The sequence below is a fragment of the Eptatretus burgeri genome, chromosome 12, assembly GCF_056783735.1.
Source record: "Eptatretus burgeri isolate ZD-2024b chromosome 12, Ebu_testis_v1, whole genome shotgun sequence".
Lineage (NCBI taxonomy): Eukaryota > Metazoa > Chordata > Myxini > Myxiniformes > Myxinidae > Eptatretus > Eptatretus burgeri.
In genome coordinates this window covers 44046403-44063510 of record NC_140972.1, presented here as the reverse complement: position 1 = coordinate 44063510, position 17108 = coordinate 44046403, and the positions used below count along the sequence as shown (strand labels likewise).

The following is a 17108-nucleotide window of genomic DNA, read 5'->3' as shown; positions in this document are numbered from 1 at the left end:
TCAGAAGTGTGGTATGCAAACCCGCACACGGTTCCTAGACATTGACAAGCTTGCTCGATCGATGGGAGACAGTGTCTGTGATGCCCTGGTTGGACTGCACGTGTTCTCCGGTTGTGATACAGTCAGTGCCTTTGCAGGCCGGGGAAAGATGGGTGCCTTGAAGCAGATGAAGTCGGATAAGACCTACCAAGAGGCCTTCAGTCAGCTCGGTCATTCATGGGAAGTATCCACCGAGGTCTTTCAGAAGCTGCAAGAGGTCACCTGCCACATGTACGTGCCGTCTCCCAACACCACGAAAGTCAATGAACTCCGACATCAACTCTTCTGTGCTAGACGGGGAGAGATAGAGTCCAGTCAGCTTCCACCATGTGAAGACTGCCTCTTCGTGCACGTCCTCCGTGCAAACTACCAGGTGCTATTTGGAGGCGCTGTCTGCAATGCCAACCCTATGTTCCAAGTCCCAAGGGTTGTGGATGGACCACTGATGATGACGGGAAGCTGGCCATCGAGTGGATGCAGGGTTCTCCAGCACCGGATGCAGTGTTGCAACTGCTTTCCTGCAAGTGTGGATGGTCGTGCAAACTCCCAGACTGCACATGCCTTGCCAATAGCCTGAAGTGCACTGACATGTGCAAGTTGCAAACCTGCAGCAACCAGCCCGCTGATGTCGAGGAAGAGGTTGTAGACCTCGAGGACTCTGATGCTGATAACAGTGATGAAGACTAGACTACTGATCCATGGTGTGAATGTTTTGGCACAATCACAAGGACATTCATGGCTACAAATATGCATGAGTAAAACATAGTACATAAACATGCCACAGTAGCGTGGTGAAATTTGGGGTATCCGTAAATTTCACATTTTGGACGCTTGTTGGAACGAGGGTAGGGGAAGGGCAATTCCTTTAACTGTGGTAAAAACTTTTAAAATGTTCACAAATGTTTTCCTCATACAACATGTGCATGTTGTGGGCTACTGCGGTTCAGTAGCACTACCCAGGGAACTTGTATGACAATATTATAAATTAAAATGTACTGAAAATCACTAATCAGCAACATTTTTATCGGCCCTATTGTTCGCCCCTTTCTGCCATAAAACAAATTCTGCCTTCAGGAATGACAGAAAGGATTATTTGGATGGTATACATAAAGCATTTGAGACATGTATTTGTGGTTTGCAGTTCATTCTAGCCCCATGTGGAAACAGCAATTGCATCATTAGTGAATGTTTCTGAGTTTGCCTTTTCGCTTTCATTATGCGGAGGGTGGGTACATTCCAGAGATGATAACAACCAATAAGCTGCCAGTCTGCAATGGTTATCACATCAAAATATGATCTATATATATATATATATATATATATATATATATATATATATATATATATATATTTATATATATATATATATATATATATATATATATATATACATATATATATACACCAATTCAAAAATCATAACTAGGATTGGTTTCCTTAGAATTTAGATGGTACCGACAAGTGGAATTTCTGGCCTGGGCCTATGGACTAAAACAGGTAAAATTCACTGTGATAATGATTTCCTTCTGAAATTTGTAGTTAATGAAGTGCAAAATTTTACCACCTTGCACTAATGTCTTGGTCATGACATCATTAGGTAAGATTTGTCCTATTAAGTCAGCATGAAAGATTCAAAGTGAAATGTCCAAGCATTCTGTTCACCTCCAATTCTTTTGTCTCCCTTTTCTCTGGTTATTCCCTCCGATCCTATAACTTGGTGTCTCGTTGTCATCTGATCATGGTTTTATCTCTCTTCCTTCAAGGTTGTGGCTCATTGTCATATAATGGTGTCTTACGTACCTTCTCATGATCTTTTTATTCCTTTGCCGACATTGTTCAAATGTACATCTGTCTTCCTGTACCCCACCACTCAATTCTCAAGATGGTCACCTCAATTTCAAGATGGTCAAACAAGTTAATGTTTGGCGATTCTTGCACGTCGATGTCTTACGGAGGAATATAATTCGTAATTAGACTTTTTTCCGAAGGAATAAAATTGCGAAACGAAAATTGAAAGTAAAATTGCTGAATGAAGTAGCTGTATTGCATATCTGAGAAATGGTGTGATTTGGCAGCGATGGTGTCATCTGTGGGTGGCAGCTGGCATATTATTTCATCTGGGATTTTGGAAGCGGATCTCGGTTTCTGTGCCACACCGGCAGTCTCTCTGGACTTTGCTTTCCAAACAGATATTGCACATGATGCCCCCATGGCTGTCCTATTGTAATGAAGTAGATTTGTCCAGGCCAAAATGTCTCTTGGCTGATCATGAGTGTAATATCTTTGAAGCACAGTCAAGGTGAATAAGCTATGAGTATAACCCAAAGGCAAGAGACAAGCTTGGTGTAACACCTGTACAACCTGGCATCATTCTATATTGCTTGATAGCTGTGTATCATCAAGGTCCCGAAGCACCTTTGCTTTTGGCTTCTCCTCTCTATTGTGTGGCTCAGTGGTGCCACATATACTATATTGACTTTCTCGCTGTGTGGTTTCTATGCCGGGAGAAAAATGTGATTGGTGTCACATGTTCAAGATAAAAATGATTATTATAAAGGGATCACATATTTGTTTGTAGATGGATGGATGGATAAATTATTCCACAACATAACCAGACTCCATGGCATAATGGCTTGACTGGAGCATTCGAAGGGTGGTGGGGCTTGTGGTTGGAATCCTGGCGAATTCATACCAAGGACTTTAAAAACGGTATGTGCTGTTTACTTGCTTGATGCTCAGCATTTAAAAAGGATAGAGCATGGATAAACAACCATAGATTGGGAAGCATTGCACAGCCTTGATGGGCCGAATAGCCTCCTCCTGCATTTAAGTTCCTTGTAAGGGAACTTATATTTATAACTTACTAGTGCATTGCAGTATAACAAGTATAGTGTTGAAAGAAACAAACAAAGAGGAGACAGAGTGGAGATACACAAAATTATGAAAAACACCATCAGCTCACTCCCTCCATGTCCCATTTTATAGTTTGGGATCTGTGGCTGATAAAACATGTAAGATTGGTCCATCTTTTTTCATGAACCTGTTGGCCAGACCGAATGTTGGACTGGAGCTGGTTCCGGAAGGAAATATGAATTTGGTTCGGATGCCGGCGATAGCTCACCTTCACTCAGTCAAAATATACCGTGAGGTCTTTAACTTCCACCAGCCATCAATGCTGCGAGACGTGTCACTCAGTTTAACAATCTGACGGATGGTGCATTCATTGATGCAACCAACGCTCTACCTTCAAAGCCACTCGTGTTGCACACTTGAAATAAAACACCTCGAGCGCGTTTCAAGACAATGAATCTCTTCGTTGATTGTTCTAAATGATAAAATTAATGCATTAAGTACGGTGCCATTTTTTCAGTATCGTGTTTCCAAGTGCTGTATGCCAATCGACCACAGCAGCTGTTGTACCTTCCTGCCCTCCCTTTTACTGACACTCTTGGACTATTTATTATTCCGAAAGTGATAATGCAGATGCATGAGGCCATTGTTGAAAATTCTAACAAAAAAGATCAAGTGGTGGGATTGTTTTTATCTCAATGCTTAAAAAAAAAAAAAAAAAAACGTGGGATATTGTAATCATCTCTGTCTGTCACTGTCTGCCTGTCTGCCACCCTATCTCTGACTAAACGGTTGTGCAGAAACTCACCAAACTTGGTACTTTTGATGATCACTTGGCACGAAATGCAATTCCGAGCACATTTTAAAACATTTTTTTAAAGAAACGTTGTATATGCAATCAACATTGGGGGATGCATGAAATGGGTGTCTGTGTTTTTGGAGTTGACCCCCAGTTCATGGACCCAGGGTGTGGGGACGTGGAGTCACAAAGGTCAAAACAGAATATTTTTAAACTCAAAATTTGATATTGGTTCATTCCTGGTGGAACTTTTTTTTTACCATCTTTCATGTTTGCTTTAGGTGGGAAGCAAGGGGTTTTGCGTTGGCATGCCATAAACTTCGCTCTGGTTGGGGTTGTAGATTAAATTTACTGTGATGAATGCAGTCATGAAAAGTTACGTGTGAAACCACTTGCATAACTGGAATTTTTAAAAATAGTGATATTGAGGCTAACATACATAATGGGGCCAAGGGTAAACAGTGGAATGGTGACAAATGGATGCACCAAATCACAAGGAATGGAATTGTAGAAGAGTGAGAACAGGCCCAGTTTCTTTCATCAGTGGGTTATTCTTTCTATAAAAGTGAATTTATCACGTAATTCCCATCCATCATCATTCAACCACATCTACTCAAAATATAAATGACAAGCAGAAGAAGGTATGATTATTTGAAAGTTCAAATAATGAATGGCATTGAGGGAGATAGGTGACCTTCTGCTTTCAAAATGGCATCTGCAACGGACGAAGAAATTGTATAATTGTTACTTACGAAATCTAAAGATTTCGAAAGTATATTGATCACTTCCGTTTCTGTTTGTTTGTTTGTGTTTGTGTGTGTGTTTGTTACTTACGAAATCTAAAGATTTCGTCAGTATATTGATGACTTCCGTTTCTGTTTGTTTGTTTGTTTGTGTTTGTTTGTGTGTTTGTTACTTACGAAATGTAAAAATTTCGGAAGTACATTGATGACTTCCGTTTCTGTTTGTTACTTACGAAATCTAAAGATTTCATAAGTATATTAATGCCTTCCGTTTCAGTTTGTTTGTTATTTACGAAATCTAAAGATTTCGTAAGTATATTGATGCCTTCCGTTTCTGTTTGTTTGTTTGTAGGCACGATAACTCGAGAACAGAAGAAGCTACCAATGTCAAATTACACCACGTGATTCAGGAGGGTGATGGCTGGTGCTGATTTGATTTTGGTCAAAATCGGTCAAAGGTCAAGGTCACAGCAAGGTCAAATATTCGATTTTTGATGGTTTGGTACAGATAACTCGAGAACGGAAGAAGCTACCAATGTCAAATTACACCACGTGATTCAGGAGCGTGGTGGATAGCGCTGTTTAGATTTTGGTCAAAATCGGTCAAAGGTCAAGGTCACAGTGAGGTCAAACATCCAAAACATTCGATTTTTGATGGTTTGGTGCAGAATCATCTTAGAAACTTCTGGTTTGCGTCGCTACCTTCTCTCGAGACAGCTTTTATTAGACAAGGTCAGTGGTCAAGTTGACGATTTCGTAAGTACCAGTCTATGACTGCTTGTTTGTTTGTTTGTTTGTTTGTAGGCACGATAACTCGAGAACGGAAGAAGTTACCAATGTCAAATTACACCACGTGATTCAGGAGGGTGATGGCTAGTGCTGATTAGATTTTGGTCAAAATCGGTCAAAGGTCAAGGTCACAGTGAGGTCAAATATTCGATTTTTGATGGTTTGGTACAGATAACTCGAGAACGGAAGAAGCTACCAATGTCAAATTACACCACGTGATTCAGGAGGGTGATGGCTAGTACTGATTAGATTTTGGTCAAAATCGGTCAAAGGTCAAGGTCACAGTGATGTCAAACACAATTCCATAAATTCATGTGGAGAAATGGAGTATTTTTGCTTCGCTCGACGTTACGAGTTCGTTTTAACTTCGATTTTAATTTTGTCTTTGGTTTTTGTGATCACTTAGGACGCTTAAAACTCGGTTCTCAAAATTCTGGTAAAATCGGATGTTTTGGAGACGTTTTAAGATTGTATGAAAAATATTTCACTCGACGCGTCACGGGTCGTCCCATGATGCAGTGCGCTCGAGCAGACGCGTCGTTGAGTTACGTTAAGGTATAATATAATTGCGTGGAGAAATGGAGATTTTTGCTTCGGTCGACGTTACGGTTTTTGATGGTTTGATACAGAATCATCGCAGAAACTTCTGGTTTGCGTCGCTACCGACTCGAGAGACAGCTTTTATTTGACAAGGTCAGAGGTCAAGTTGACGATTTCGTAAATACCAGTCTATGACTGCTTGTTTGTTTGTTTGTTTGTTTGTTGGTTTGTTTGTTTGTTTGTTGGTTTGTTTGTTTGTCACTTACGAAATCTAAAGATTTCGTAAGTATATTGATGCCTTCCGTTTCTGTCTGTTTGTTTGTTTGTTTGTAGGCACGATAACTCGAGAACGGAAGAAGCTACCAATGTCAAATTACACCACGTAATTCAGGAGGCTGATGGCTAGTGCTGATTAGATCTTGGTCAAAATCGGTCAAAGGTCAAGGTCACAGTGAGGTCAAACATCCAAAAAATGATAACTCGAGAATGGAAGAAGCTTCCAATGTCAAATTACCCCACGTGATTCAGGAGGGTGGTGGCTAGTGCTGATTAGATTTTGGTCAAAATCGGTCAAAGGTCAAGGTCACAGTGAGGTCAAACATCCAAAACATTCGATTTTTGATGGTTTGGTTCAGAATCATCGTAGAAACTTCTGGTTTGTGTCGCTACCTTCTCAATTGACAGCTTTTATTAGACAAGGTCAGAGGTCAAGTTGACGATTTCGTAAGTACCAGTCTATGACTGCTTCTTTGTTTGTAGGCACGATAACTCGAGAACGGAAGAAGCTGCCAATGTCAAATTACACCACGTGATTCAGGAGGGTGATGGCTAGCGTTGATTCGGTTTTGGTCAAAATCGGTCAAAGGTCAAGGTCACAGTGAGGTCAAATATTCGATTTTTGATGGTTTGGTACAGATAACTCGAACGAAAGAAGCTACCAATGTCAAATTACACCACGTGATTCAGGAGGGTGATGGCTTGTGCTGATTAGATTTTGGTCAAAATCGGTCAAAGGTCAAGGTCACAGTGAGGTCAAACATAATTCCGTAAATTCATGTGGAGAAATGGAGCATTTTTGCTTCGCTCGACGTTACGAGTTCGTTTTAACTTCGATTTTAATTTTTGTCTTCGGATTTTGCGATCGCTTTGGACACTTAAAACTCGGTTGTCGAAATTCTGGTAAAAATCTGATGTTTTGGAGACGTTTTAAGATTGTATAAAAATATTTCACTCGACGCATCACGGGTCGTCCCATGATGCAGTGCGCTCGAGCAGACGCGTCGTTGAGTTACGTTAAGGTATAATATAATTGCGTGGAAAATGGAGATTTTTGCTTCGGTTGACGTTACGGTTTTTGATGGTTTGATACAGAATCATCGCAGAAACTTCTGGTTTGCGTCGCTACCTTCTCGAGAGACAGCTTTTATTTGACAAGGTCAGAGGTCAAGTTGACGATTTCGTAAATACCAGTCTATGACTGCTTGTTTGTTTGTTTGTTGGTTTGTTTGTTTGTCACTTACGAAATCTAAAGATTTCGTAAGTATATTGATGCCTTCCGTTTCTGTCTGTTTGTTTGTTTGTTTGTAGGCACGATAACTCGAGAACGGAAGAAGCTACCAATGTCAAATTACACCACGTGATTCAGGAGGCTGATGGCTAGTGCTGATTAGATCTTGGTCAAAATCGGTCAAAGGTCAAGGTCACAGTGAGGTCAAACATCCAGAAAATGATAACTCGAGAATGGAAGAAGCTTCCAATGTCAAATTACCCCACGTGATTCAGGAGGGTGGTGGCTAGTGCTGATTAGATTTTGGTCAAAATCGGTCAAAGGTCAAGGTCACAGTGAGGTCAAACATCCAAAACATTCGATTTTTGATGGTTTGGTTCAGAATCATCATAGAAACTTCTGGTTTGTGTCGCTACCTTCTCAATTGACAGCTTTTATTAGACAAGGTCAGAGGTCAAGTTGACGATTTCATAAGTACCAGTCTATGACTGCTTCTTTGTTTGTTTGTTTGTAGGCACGATAACTCGAGAACGGAAGAAGCTACCAATGTCAAATTACACCACGTGATTCAGGAGGGTGATGGCTAGCGTTGATTCGGTTTTGGTCAAAATCCGTCAAAGGTTAAGGTCACAGTGAGGTCAAATATTCGATTTTTGATGGTTTGGTACAGATAACTCGAACGGAAGAAGCTACCAATGTCAAATTACACCAGGTGATTCAGGAGGGTGATGGCTTGTGCTGATTAGATTTTGGTCAAAATCGGTCAAAGGTCAAGGTCACAGTGAGGTCAAACATAATTCCGTAAATTCATGTGGAGAAATGGAGTATTTTTGCTTCGCTCGACGTTACGAGTTCGTTTTAACTTCGATTTTAATTTTGTCTTCGGATTTTGCGATCGCTTAGGACGCTTAAAACTCGGTTGTCGAAATTCTGGTAAAAATCTGATGTTTTGGAGACGTTTTAAGATTGTATAAAAATATTTCACTCGACGCGGCACGGGTCGTCATGTGATGCAGTGCGCTCGAGCAGACGTGTCGTTGAGTTACGTTAAGGTTTAATATAATTGCGTGGAGAAATGGAGATTTTTGCTTCGGTCGACGTTACGGTTTTTGATGGTTTGATACAGAATCATCGTAGAAACTTCTGGTTTGCGTCGCTACCTTCTCTCGAGACAGCTTTTATTAGACAAGGTCAGAGGTCAAGTTGACGATTTCGTAAGTACCAGTCTATGACTGCTTGTTTGTTGATTTAGGCATTGAGGAACGTGTGAAGCAAAACTTTCATCATCTTTACTACAGTCACTTGTACGTTAACATCAAAAAACATTTTCTGATTATACTAACAGTTTACATGGTGCTGCTGGTTGGCCTCCAACATCCCCTGTCGCTGCTCAACGCACGAGGCACATCATGATCAAATGTCGTCCCAGGAATTTATCATTTCCACAGGCATCACACACACTTGGTGTTCCATACTTGAGTGAGAAGTAGGCCAAGGCATTGAAGGTGTAAATGTACCGCCTTCAGTACATGCATGCCCTGTATGACAGATTATCATTGGTGATGTAAATTTGGTGAGGATGTACGGTATGTATGATGATGTAAACGACTGTATTGTGGATCCAAACATCATCTATACACCGAGCTAAACTTTCTCCATCAATAGCCATGTCTGCATGCACATTGCCATCATTATGTGCTACCTTTGATTATACCAACACAAAGCTGAATGTGACAGCCACAAGATAGATTGAATTAATTTTGTTTGGTTATTTTTTTTATTTCATTTTGGTTTGCTTCCATTGTAAACTTTGACCCTCGACCCCATGGAAGCTAAGGATTAAATTTCAGTCTTCATCCCCTTTCATTCTCCTTTTTTTTATGTCTCACATGCTCTTTTCCTATGGAACTCTACATATTGGTTTGTCTGCTCCTAGTCTTTAATTTGCAAAAAAAATTCATGTGGTTCATTCCTTGGATTCGTTGTGGCTTAGAAAGTTGAGCACTCATCATCCTTCTCATCCCTTTCAGATTTTTTCCTCTCTACCTATTCCCCTGATCCCTACCCTCCCCCCCTCCTTTTTCCTGCCTCGTTTTTTCTCCTTTTCCTACCTTCTTTACCTCTCCTTCTTTAGCCTCCTTTCTTGCTCCTCTTCAAACTGATCTTCTTTCCCTCTTCCTTATCTCACTTCCGCTGCCCATATTTCCCCTCCCATTGCTCTCATTCCTTAATTATCCTCCATCCCCATTCTCCTAATATGGTCTGCCAACGAATCCCGTCACCTTACTATCTTCATCCCTCCATTTTCTCTTTCCTCATTCCCTTTGCCATGTATTCCCTTCATACACCTGAAGTATCATGCAGGTTGATCATTAAAGTACTGTTTTATCATGCATTTGAAACATGGCACATCTTGTTTGCTTGTTCATCCTCTCACCATTAAGTGCACAAATCTGCTGAGGCAGTTTTCTTGGCTAGCAGTTGCAATCTTGGCCGAATCGGCATTCTGACACACAATACTTGAATAAGAATGCAGGAATTTGGAATTTGTTCATGGTGCTTGTGATCGCTTGCCTACTCTTCATGAAGGACACTGTGGGATTTTTAACGTCTACCAACTAATGCTCGTAGATGGGATGCCCAGTTTGATGTCCATCCTCCCACTTTAATGTCCATCCAAGGGACAGCACAAACATTGATGAATCACTTTGTATGCAAAATACCAATGAGGATGAGTTTATAGCTGGGTCGGGATTGAAACCCAGGCGAGACAGCTTTAATGCGAGTATGCATATCTCTTGGCTACCCGAATACCAGCCCTTGGTACATCTTGATCCGCATACATTTTGCAAAAGTCACAAGTATTGAAGCAAAGCTTAGTCCGTTAACTTATTAAAGCACGAGTGGTCATAAAATGTAAGATGGATTGTTGAACTTGTGATTGGATGAAGACATGCTCAAAACTGCCAACCTTCAGTGGCATTGGGGGGCAGAGGACCATTTACTTTGGATTAAAAACCTAAACTTTGTGGCTCCAAAATATTGGAAAGCTTCGACCAGACTCAGTCGTGTAATGGTTAGAGCATATGCTCTGAGTTTGAGAGGTCGGTGGTTTGAACCATGGCCAAGTCATGCCAAACACTTTAAAAATTGTGTGTTCTGCTTCCTTGCTTGATGGTCAGCATTTAAAAGGAAAGAGCACATGCAAACAACAATAGGTTGGTGACTTTTGTGCAGGCTTGATGCCCGAATGGTCTCCTGCATTGAAGTTCCTTGGAAAGGAAATTTTATTATGATGATGATGATTATTATTATTATTATTATTATACCTGTCAGGCTGGTCGTGCACTCAGTGTTGCCATATCCACTGCCAGTAGGTTTAAATAACACATCAGTTTGCACTTCTTTGCCATAATTGTCCTCAATTCCATGAGCAGGTATTATCACTGCAGCGTAGAATAGTGTGTTGAGCAACTTCCACAACACCATGACATTCCTGGTTTTGTTGGCTTACCTTTGTCCAGCTCACCAGCCATATCTTCCACTTTGTTCAGCTCCTTCTTGCTCAAAACAAATGCATCATGGTTAACAAGGTCCATGTAATCACATAATTTTAAAATCATTATGTACCTGCAAACCTCTTTTTATTATGGAATAAACCAGTTTTAGCCAGTTGGACAAGTTAGATTGTTGGTGTGTGTCAATATATATTTTCATCCTGCTGTCAGCTGACTACAACTTTGGGCCTTTGCCATAAAGGAAAGTATGGAGGTAATTATTCAGATAACCCTAACCTTAAACCTCATTAAGTGTACATTACGTGTACTAAGATAACTTTTTTTAAAAGTTAAACAGTGGGACAAGTAGCAAAAATCGAGCAAGTTGATAATTTTGAATTGTGCATTATCAGAGCACCAGATCTGGAACAAAGTCTTTCTCTATTTCCCTCCAAAACTGCTCTTGCCTCTGGTATTTTTCAGTAGTACAGGAGGGGAAATATAATTTTCCAGACATAGGGATGTAATTCTACAGGCAAATGAAAAATGAAACCGGGGGTTGAATGGAATGCTTGGAACCCTTGGAGTTAAATCCAATAGGATAACTATAAAGGCATATCGTCATATTACTTCTTAATCTTTAACATGGTCAAAGTGGTGAAGCAAAGAGAACTTTTCCAGATTGAGGACCATTTTAGTTCCAACATTCCTGACCTTAATAGTCAGGGATACATTGCTATTTAATAAGCAGATAAAGAAAGGGTTTTAATTCCAGCTGAAACAGTGTCGAGCTCAAAGGTTGGCAGTCTCCATTTCAAAAATAAAAGAAGCTGGCCGAGCCAGTGTACTACTCAGAATGATGTACTTATCTTGTCCCCCACCATCCCCTTTTTACAGGGTCTAAAGCTCATGGAGAAGCTGCAACACAAATCACACACAAGTATCGGTACATTTAAAGTACACCGCCCCCATGCCAAATAAATAAATAAATCCTCCAGCATGTGGCATCGCCGCCGTGCAACACGTGACATTGCCGCCGTGCAACACGTGGAGATGGAATTGGGAGGGAACAGTGTACTTCTGAGGTGAATGTGTACAAATTATACTTAGTTTATGGATACAAATGTACTTCTGAGGTAAATATGTGCAAATGATACTTACTCACCATGCAGCATATGGAGACAGATTTGGAGTGAGCGGTGTGCAAAAATTGATTGATTCAATGATTAATTGTGTAATTAAAATAAATAATAGTCATAAAATAATCGATTTCTCAATCAATTGCCCAATAACATACCAAAACCACCAAAGTTTCATCCGAATCTGTAACTCTTTGAAAATGAAGTAGTTCATTGAAAAATGAATAATTAATCGATCAATTGATTAATCAATGAATCAAAAATACCCTTTATCGCCAAATCACTTGTTCACTGTCGTGTCCAAATATCAGTTTCCAAGCTGAAAGGGTAACCAAGATATTGCCGAAATGAGAAAGAAAATAAATAAGGAATGAATAAATCGATAATAATGAAGTAATTAATTGATTAATCAAAAAATAAAAAAATACTATTTTTGCCAATGATCATCTTCATTTTTGTCCCCAAATTTCAGCTTCCGAGTTCAAAGGATGGCTGAGATATCGCCCAGAAAGCAAGAAAGAAAATAATTAATTGATTAATCAATAAATCAAAATATTCTTTAAAGTCGAATCACGTTGTCACCGTCATGTCCAAATATCAGCTTCCTTGCTCAAAAGGTGCCTGAGATATTGCCAGAATGAGGAGAAAACAATTAATCGATAAAAATTAAGCAATTAATCAAAAATATATTTCTAATACCGTTTTTGCCAAAGCACATTTTCGCTTTTGTCCCCATATTTCATTTTCCCCGCTCTGGATGGCTGAGATATCACCCGGAAAAACAAACAAGAAAACAAACAAGAAGACGTCGTGCAGAGCACGGTACTTGCAAAATCCAGAAAACAAATTTGAGCTCAACAATAATTGGTGGTTGAATTCAATGACCAAATATGCAACTCCACTTCAAATTAAGTCAATCGGATGAAAATTGACAATGTTAGAAATTCGGCCCATGTTGACCTTAAGGTCGATGTTGACCTCAAAATTAATTGGTGGTTGAATTCAGTAAGCTGAGATGAAAACCCTCTTCTAAGTTCAAGTCAATCGGATGAAAATTGAGGATTTTAGAAATCTCACCTAAGTTGATGACCTTTGGCCTATGTTGACCTTTTCACCTCAAAAACAATAGGCTTCTTCCTTATGACAAACTCTACCATGTGGTGAAGTTTTGTGAAGATCAGTTTAAAATTGTGACCTCTCGGCAATAAACAGAGAGACAGACAGAATAACAAAATGGACTGACCAATATACTTGAAAAATCTTTGATTTTGCAAGTAACAAACAGACAGAGCGAAAACTGAGTACAGTACTCCCTTCCTTCGGCGCCCGGCGATGACGTCATGCACCACCTGGATATGGCATTGGGAAGGAGCGGTGTACAATGTAAACATGGAGCCAAATGCGTGACACAACACCAGACTTTATTTCAGGCAAACAGTAGCTGAGCTTGGGGGAAGTGACATAACTTCCTGGAGCACTCTGGGTATCAGCCAATGCCATCTTAATGACGTTGTGTTTCTCTCCCTTATTGCATGGACTCCCTTATTGTACCAGTTGGGCCTGTGAAAATTTTAGCTTTGCTGGTTCATTTGAAGTGTTCCTGGGTATGGTGTTGCATCTGTATTGCTTCCTTATGGGACATGCTGGTATTGTAACTACAGCCTGAAAATAAGGTGTGCCATATGTAATTGCCAAAGAACCACCATGGTTCCAAAATAAAATGTTCACATAATTATGCGAGCTGTAAGGGTTTTTATCCACAAGCTGATATTCTATCGTTTCATCAGAGATCTCTAAACTTGCAATTAACCGTGACCTCACGTGAGCAGTCAATTCACCCGGTCTTTGTGATCATTGACGAAACTTATTTTGTTCAAAAACAATCTCTCCTTTAATGTGGTGAGAGCAGCAGAGTATGTGTCCTCAGCAACTGGGAGAGAATCAAATAAATGCTGACCATCAGCTCCTAGGCAGTGCAAAAGCAATGCTCGCTTCCTCACATCAGAAAGTGCCTCATCATTTGCTGCCAGTACAAAGTTCTCAAGCACACGCATACAAAATGTAAAGGGTCGGAGCAAAGAACCTTCGTCGGAGCAAAAGCGCCTTTTTCTCTGGCGAATGGTTAACACCCAAAACGACAGCTTCTCCATGCTTCCCATGGTGGTTGGCATACCCCAGTCAACATTCTGTTTATTTTATCCATTGTTGTAAAATTAGTAAAAACTACTTCCAGCTTGACAATGTAGTAGGTACAGGCTAGTTCTCAATTCTACTGCAGACTAGTTTGCACTAATGTTCTGCATCATGCATTTTGCTGATGAGTTCAGCCCATCATCCCAGCAAACTTTGGATATTAATTTGTGCAATGTGTAGCAGCTGCCGATAATACACTGCAGGCTTGTTTTGTTCAGCTGGAAAGGTTAACATTCCTTCCTGTTGTCATTAGCAGGATCACAGCAATAGTACTGCCTCATTACATAAGATTGTGGACAACTCTCTACGGTGCATGTTGTGTGCAACACTGTGGCAAAGCAACAAAAGTATCCAGTCTAGTGAACAGTCTTGCTGTTTGTGCATATTTTACTAACCTTGCAGACACCCCACTCTCTCATCAGTTTGCATTAAACATGCCTCACACACGTAAAAAATGGGATAACAGCAAATTCGTTTCTACAACTAGAAATAACTGTACTTTATTGAGAGTCGTTGTTGGTTTCATTGTTCGACTGAATATAATGGACACACCATGGGTAGTCGATTCTCATGAGGAAAGATCATTTTCAAAGCTTGCGCTCCAAAGCTGTGGGTAAGGACGACTTGATGGAAATGTGAGCTCCCATCTTCACGCAGGATCAAGTTAAGAATGGTGTCAGAGAGGGGATGAGGAGGATGGTGGGAGAGAGGGAATGAGAGGGGGAGAGAAAGAGAGAGAAAGGGAGAGAAAGAGAGAAAAAGAGGAAGAGGAAGAAAGGTGAAATCTCCCAATAAGTGATGCTTATCAAATACATCCTGGGGAGATGTGGTGTGACTTTCTGTGCAGTACAATTAAATCTCTGCATCGCAATGGTTGTCAAAGTTTGCTCCCTGCATTGGTCTCTGAAGGCCATGTGACAGGTCAATTAATGGGCTTTGGTTAGAAGGCCTTGAAGGTGAGGTTATCATTGCTAAAATATCATATAATGAAGCACCCAATTGTACTTTTATATCCTCAATAATGCACTTAAAATCAACATTAAAGTCTGGAGTGTGGTTTTTGCTGGATTTGCATAACTGCATTGTTAGGGGTGCATGTAATGAAGCAGAATGCCAGATCCCAGTTGAGAAGCCAGGCTGCTTTAGCCTTTTAGATTGCTTACAATCTACTTAAATTGTCATCCTGCAAATAAATTTTATTTTTTCCGAATGTCTGCAAACAGAAAATCATCAGTATTTCTTTGCTTGGAACATGATATTATAAGGTTAGCCTGACAGTATATTGTCATGTTAGTGTGCTGAAGGTTTCTCTCTCGTGTCTTCGTTTTATCGAGCGACAATTTGAATCTTATTCCAATTTTTTTCCAAGTCGATGAATGTTCAACATTTGATCAACGAATGACTTGCAGCCAATCCACATTGTGAATTTGTTTTTTCCTCTTGGTTTCTCATCCTACCAAGCTTCATTAGTATATATTATATATTATTGCAGCCATGGGTACCGAGACACCAGCTTGTCACTCAGAGGGATTAATCGCCGGTTGTCCTCGATAGAGCCGGACCTGGGGCCACCGCTCACAATTAACGTTGCGGTACGGTGGGTTGTTTTAGAACCATGAACGCCACCCAGTCAACCACGAGTTCCAGTGTCCACCGTCTAATTATGCCATTTGACTAGAGGTCACGTGGTTACCTGAGCGGGGAGCGCACCCTCGGCAAAGCACCAACTACTCTTTTGCTCGGACCAACTACTCGAGTAGCCCTCGCTACGCCGGTCCGCTACACGAACCACTCCTCCCGTCCAGATCGATCCGTGTCCCACTCTTTCGTGTGCACTCATCCATGTTATGTCACATGCACTCTGCACATACTCCGGCACATTGGGCACTCCAAGAAACCCCGGGTCCTTTATTCCCCCCAAGCTTGACACACACCCAATCGCAGCATGTATGTGCCCGGTCTCGCCATGACTTACCTTCGTTATACACACCTCCTCCCGTTCTTCGAGCACTCTGTCACGCTGTACATATAACACGTCCATGCATTCAATAATCTCCTCCTTTACTCCACTACCTGTTTCGACCTGTTTTGGTTTAATTTCAATAATCTCGATTTTACCTCATCCACATCCTCTTTAACCATCGTTAATTCCCGATGCGCCCCTTGTATTTCCCCCTCTAACGTCACCTTCGTTGTTTCTATTAGTGTTTCCATTTCCCATTTCTTTGTTCCCATCGTCTGTCACCTCCTCTACTCTCTTCGTTAGTTCCTCATGTGCCATTTTACATTTGTTTTTAATTGCCGTCATCTCTCTTGTTGTTTCCTTCTTGGGGGCTCTTAACTCCTTTATCGCCCCTGTGTTCTTCTCCATTTGTTCCTTCAACTCATTCTGTCCTATCGTCAGTCCTTCTACCTCCTTCGTTATCTTCCCAATCTCTTCCACACCATCATTCTGGCCTCGCTCTCCCTCATCTCTTCCCGGACAACGATTCTACACTCCCTTACCTCCTCTCATACCATTGCCATTTCTCTGCTCATCGCTTCACTCATCTCCCTTTTCATTTCATCGCCCATCACGTCCATTTTTCTGCTGTTTTCGTCCATTTTTATGTTTCTTTCTTCGCTCGACATTTTCATTTGTGCCATTAACTGCCTCATGAACAGCAGCATGTCATTCTCGGGCTGCACTGGTGGCGATAACCAGGCGGTCTGCGCTATCGGCGCCGCATTTTCCAGAGGTTGAAGGTGGGGGTTATTTTCCATCTCTCCCATTGCTTCCTCTTCACCCTCCATTGTGACTTCATGCGGCTCCTGGGTCAATTCCGTTTCCATATTTACATCATCTCCATGGCCCACCGGGACCTGCCCGTGTTGGTCCACCATTGTTCATCCCAATAAATTTAACTAAAATTTGGTCTAACCGCTCTGAATTTCGAGGTGCGTGAAGCGCACCACAGGTCGACGACCTGACACCAATTTATTGATCAAGGGGTTCAAAAAATCTCCCACTCC

General features: G+C 41.0%; 2 protein-coding genes across 13 annotated transcripts in view; one reads left to right on the top strand and one right to left on the bottom strand.

The window, feature by feature from the left end:
- HERC1 (HECT and RLD domain containing E3 ubiquitin protein ligase family member 1) overlaps window positions 1–17108 on the bottom strand; it is a 964782-nt gene that overhangs the window by 329446 nt on the left and 618228 nt on the right. The gene's annotated exons all lie outside the window — the stretch shown is intronic.
- The window catches only part of LOC147015511 (uncharacterized), a 284377-nt gene that overhangs the window by 149730 nt on the left and 117539 nt on the right, over window positions 1–17108 (top strand). Inside the window, exon 3 of one of the 12 annotated variants that reach the window (XM_085850327.1) lies at window positions 2618–2748. The exons of the other annotated variants lie outside the window; for them this stretch is intronic. The gene's annotated coding sequence lies outside the window, so the exon portion shown is untranslated. The remainder of the gene's footprint in view (window positions 1–2617; window positions 2749–17108) is intronic. 12 annotated transcript variants of the gene reach the window in all.